The sequence below is a fragment of the Athene cunicularia genome (assembly GCF_003259725.1).
Source record: "Athene cunicularia isolate RWA chromosome 28 unlocalized genomic scaffold, athCun1 chr28_part1, whole genome shotgun sequence".
Lineage (NCBI taxonomy): Eukaryota > Metazoa > Chordata > Aves > Strigiformes > Strigidae > Athene > Athene cunicularia.
The window spans coordinates 1,891,109-1,896,391 of NW_020799139.1; the positions used below are offsets into that span (position 1 = coordinate 1,891,109).

The 5,283-nt window shown below is 50.6% G+C and overlaps 1 protein-coding gene across 1 annotated transcript in view; it reads right to left on the reverse strand.

The window, feature by feature from the left end:
- LOC113489356 overlaps positions 1 to 4,175 on the reverse strand; it is an 11,354-nt gene extending 7,179 nt beyond the window's left edge. Inside the window, exon 1 of the mRNA XM_026864993.1 lies at positions 4,166 to 4,175. The gene's annotated coding sequence lies outside the window, so the exon portion shown is untranslated. The remainder of the gene's footprint in view (positions 1 to 4,165) is intronic.
- Positions 4,176 to 5,283: the final 1,108 nt, after the last annotated feature.

Consider the following 5,283-nt stretch of genomic DNA (forward strand, 5'->3'; position numbering starts at 1 on the left):
AGCCCCGCACTGCGCCGGAGCGACCCCGCGCCGAGCCCCGCGCCGGGCTGGTGCCAGGGAAAGGGGGGGACGAGGGGGGAGCCTGGGACTGGTAACCCAGTGTAAACCCGTGCGGTGGTTACTGCTTTTAGAGATGACCTCATGCTTTTTTGGAACAGAAAAAGGCTGTTAGGGCAATGGCATTTACTCCTTGTCTGGGCAGAACAAAGCAGGCTCCATTTTTCTTTTACACTTCCTGCATCAGTAGCTTAACAGCTGAATGAGCTATTGAATTTTTTCCTGAGTGCAGCAATTTTTTCTTTTTTTTTTTCCCCCCCCCTCCTTTAAGACCTCCAGATTTCTATGGCGTGGGACAATACTCGGGGAGAGCGCAGCGAGGAGCTCGGCCGAGGAGCCATCCCAGGATGGAGAAACTCTCCTTAAAGAGGCAGAGGTGGGCAGCACCGGCCTTCACGCTGCCTCTTGGCTCGGGACGAGGGTTTGTCCACATTTCAGTGTTGAAACCATCCAGCTTATTTTCCACACCTTGTTCTGCATCACCTGCAGCTCGAGTAGCACCATGAGCAGGGGAGAGCGGCGGCGACACCAGAGCGTTTCACTTTAGCAGTAAACAAGTTACCGAAGCGCCCGTGTAAGCTCCTTTAGATTTGCAAAACGTCCCCTCACGCTGTCCCTCCCCAGATAAATTACAGCCTCCTTACAACAGGTTGTAACTAGGCCATGTGTTTTAAGATACTTCATGTCCCTCCTGCAGCCACCAGCAGCTCCAGCCTGGCAGTGACAGACCTTCGGAGCTGCTGTCACCAGGGCCAAGCCTTGCGCTCCAGCTCGTTTTTAATATATTAGAAACTTAAAATCACATCATTATTAGACCAAGAGAAGTCTTAGACTCAATTCCACATCCATACTGAGAGCAATTTATTTTTCAGAGTTTATTTTTCCAGCTCCAATATCTTGGTATGTCTGTTTCCAGATGGAAACCACCCAAGCCAACGTGTCGGAGCTTTGGGTTTTTTTGACACACAGAAGTTTTTTTTTTTTTTTTTTTTTTTTTTTTTTCCCACAATCTGGGTGGGAAAGGAGCTTGTTTGCTTTTCTATTTGTGGTGCAGCACAGAAACCCCCAAGCTCTGAGTGGAGGCTCCAGGGTTTCCCCAAAGGCACGAAGCCATGCAGGGCAGGGGGGTGGTGGGCTCAGTAGCCACCCCACCGAGGGGTACGGCCACACGGGGTACGGCCCTGGAGCCCTAAAATGGTTCTGCCCAAATTTCAGGGAGGCCAGCTGAAGAGAAGGATGTGCTCAGCCGCTTGCCCCTCCTCCTGGGTATCTGTGTCACAAGTTAACAGCCACCAGCATGTAGTACAGATGTAGGAGAGGGGGCACGTGTCTCGGACACAGCTCTGGTTTTACCAGAAGATCCATTAATTGCTCAAGTATTTTGTCTCTTGAACTGCTCCAGTTTCAATCTGGCCAAGGATTTTGGAAGGAGAGAGCATCCCCAGAGACGTGCAGCTCCATTTCCTTCCCATTAAAGGCAATGATTACCTGGCTGCGAGAGCGTGAAATCCTGCAGGACACATCTGCCAGCTGAGGTGCAGAACATTCAAGGGACCTTGTCTGCAGGGTAGCCTGAAGGCCCCCCCCCCCAGTTAACTGGTGTGGTGGTAGGTCTGGTTTTGAACTCCCCCTTCACTCCGATTTCTCTGCAGCAGCTTTGGTGCCAGCTGGGTGGAGACCTCTGGCAGGACTGCCAGGGCAATTACACACAATCACCACCCTGGTGCTGCAGATTGTGTACCCTGAGTCACTGCAGCACATTCCAACCTTATTTTTAGACCACGCATTAAAAAAAAAAAAAAAAGCAAAAAAAAAAAGCAAGAGTGCAAAGGTATTTACATCAGGTGTTACCTGGAGCCATCACCCAGGGGCTGTAACACAACCAGCGAGGTGCTGGGTTTGAAATGCAAAGCCAGATGCACTTTCAGGTTTCTCCGTGGCGTGTGTGTGTGTGTGTGTGTGTGCGTGTGAGAGCTGCAGATGCATTTGTGGTGCTCAGGAGAACCGGCTGCGACCGCGCCAGCCTGAGGGCGAGCGGCAGGTTCCTGGCTGGGATCCGGCCACCCTGGCCAAGGTCTGGAGCCACCACTGCACTCCTGGGTGAGTCCACAGTGCGATCCAGATGGCCAGATACAGAATAAACCATATAATTTAAACCAGGAACCAAAGCTGGGACTTTACTCAAGATGCTTGAAGGCTGTTACGGGTTGAGGGTAGTAAATAAATCAGAACTTGCACTGCAGAGTCTGCCCCGTCCTCATCCTTCCTGCATTTCTGGTCAGTGCAGTCACGGATAAAGCACAGAGGGAAAAGCAGGGCCCTGCGCGCAGGCAGCGAGCGCTCACGCTCCCACAGCAGCACTGCTACGAGAATTAGGCCACAAAACTTCAGGGTAGCCGCTCGCTCCCCGCGTGCTGCAGAGCAGCTGTGCCCCTCGGAGCCCTCGGCCTGCCGCAGCAGCGGCTCTCCAGGAAGGAAGGACGAGCAGAAAAGCAGAAGCTGCTCCAGCACCGGGCTCGGTGGCCCGTGCAGGTGTGATCTGTGCACAGGCAGCTCCAGAGCTGCTGCCGGAGCCACCCGGAGGGAAAATGCAGCGGGCTGTGGTGGGAGCCAGGGCTGCACCCCAACCCCTCTCACCCCCCAGCCCCGTTCCAGGCTCTCGCTTTGAACCTGCTCCTCTCCAGGCACCTGCCATTTCCCAATTCTCAGTGCCCGAGATGACAAAGCTGCATAAATGCCACCACTCTGCTTGTAGAAACCATCGCAAGATCTCATGTGCCCTCCAATACCCAGATCTCCTCCCCAGCACCAAAGCCTTCTCTTCAGACGCGTAGAAAGGAGAGCTTCCTCCACGCTCTTCAAAATCAGGTTGTAAATTCCTCTACTTCAAGGACCATTTAAAATCTGCCGCTCCACAACTGCCTCAGCAAAACGTTAATCACTTCTGTGAAGATTTTTAAACTCAAGGACATTTATGATCTTTGAAGTAAATACATGCTCTTCAAACACCTTCATGAAACGCAAGCTAACAGATTTTGTGATCTTACCCAAAGAAAAGGGATGAAAGAATGAGTACTTCACACAAAGCACTGAAACGAAGGCCGGTTTTGTAGTCTGGCTTGTTGAAAATTGCCCACTGTCAAGTCTCAGAATATTTCTGCTTTGCCTAAGCAATGCTCAAGTGCAGGTGGTGTCACAGCCAAAAACCCCCATCGAGGCACCCAGGCTTCCCTTCCAGAACGGGACTATGAGGAGTAACACGTTTTAAAAAACCACTCTGGGTTAGTATATGTCTGAATAACAGCAAAACTAAAACCACATTCATCTGTACTTGCAGCTCCTGCGAGGGAAGCACACGGCTCCAGCCTTCCAGCAGCAAACCCACAATACCAGCACACCAAAACCCAATCAGCCCGCTAGAAGCGATAAGAAGGATGAGTCCTTCTTATTAAGTTGTTATTTTTATATGCAGCCGTTTTGGAAACGATTAAGTTTTTAGGTCCTTGAGTCCAGAGATTGCCCTGGCTATAAACACGATTCCAATTCAGGCTTGTGTCTTCAATTATGGCCTGAAAAGAGGCCCCGACCTGGTGATTTCAGTGGGCGTACGGAGAACTAAATCCGTGTATCCCAGCTACAACCACTGTGGAGTTTGGCCTTGTCTGGGAGGGCTTGATAGCAGCTCCACGTTCTACAGGAGGGTCTAAAGACTAAGCAGGAAGCTGGGCTGTGTCACGGCACAGGAATATTAAGTTATAGGAGATAAAAGAAAGGGAAGTTTAGGCTGAGTATCACAAAACTTCCTGAGAATTTCCCATCGCTCCTGAGATCTGAGCTGGGAAACGCTGCAAGCATCAGCACCCAAGACATCTAAAGCAGGCAGGGGAGGTTTTAACGTGGCACAGCGTTTCGTTCCCTCCTTTACTGAGCGGACAAAGGCTACTCCAGCTGCACCACGAGGTCAAATCAATTTATCAGCCTCGAGTACACAAGTTACTTCATCGTGAGATCAGCAGATTTTGTGGCATCAGCTGTGACACAGCTGAGCCTGGCAGGCCCCGCTGCTGGGCAGCTCCTTGGCTGCTCAGGGGGTGGAAGGGTTCTGGGTTTGCTGCAGAGGAGCAAATGCATGCAGAGGGAGAACCTGCTGCCTAAAGCAGCCCCACTCGCCTCCCCCCAAACCTGAAACGCAGATGCGATGCTCTCACACCTTCGGCTGGAAGCAGAGGAACGGGCAGATGCACCCGGACCTGCACATCAAAACCTGAACACAGGGTGCCCGAGGATTGCCAGCCACCCAAAAACCCACCCTCCCTTCAAGTAGGGACCCTTCATTCACGAGTAGTTGTGCCCACAGTTTCCTCTTTAGATACTTTTATCGCTGCCCGATCTCAAGCTCTTCAGCAGTTTAAACATCCACTTTCTACCTGGGAGACCCCAAACCAGGCTACGCTGGAAATGCTGAAAGGAGATGCCAAACTCTTTTCTAAGGGAAAAGGCAAGAAAACAGGGATGAGGGCAACAGGTCTGAGTCAGCTGGCTGAGCTGTTGTGTTTTGGTGGAGAAAGTAGCAGAGAATTCCCGAGTAAGGCACAGCTATTAAAAGAAACAAGTCCCTGACATATCTCCACGCTGGAGTCACCGTAATGCCCAGATAAAACTCCTTTAAAAGTTATCACAGGGGCAAGTCTCTTTCCTGAGAGTCCCAGACAGCTAATATTTTCCTGTGCCACACGAGCATTCTGATAAATTCAAAGCCACCTCTCTGCTGGCAATCTGTGAGCAGAATGCCTTCAGTTTTTATTCTCTCAAGCTTATTTTGCTTCTCTGCAAAACAGGATCACATGTTTAGCAAGAAAGTTAACCACATGGACCTTAAGTAAGATTACAAGAAAAGCCTAAAATAAGAATTCAAGGCAAACACTGTGAGGACCAGCCTTTATTAGAGGCATTGTGCCGATTATAGTCTCTATTGACTAGAAGATAGTGGGACTTCTGCAGGGCTTGGGAGTGTGGTTGTGCTGAGCAAGCCCGGCCGAGCATGTTTGTTGAATTTCACACAGCTCTGCGTGCAGGGGATGGAAAGGGCAAGGAGTTTGGTTTCAAGCCACTTCAAGTTTTCATTGTGGAAAGTGTGTTTGGTGGGAATTACATCAGAACCACAAGCTACAATATGGCCATTGTATCGCTTGGCAGAGCTTGCTCAAGGCTCCTTGAGAAGATAGG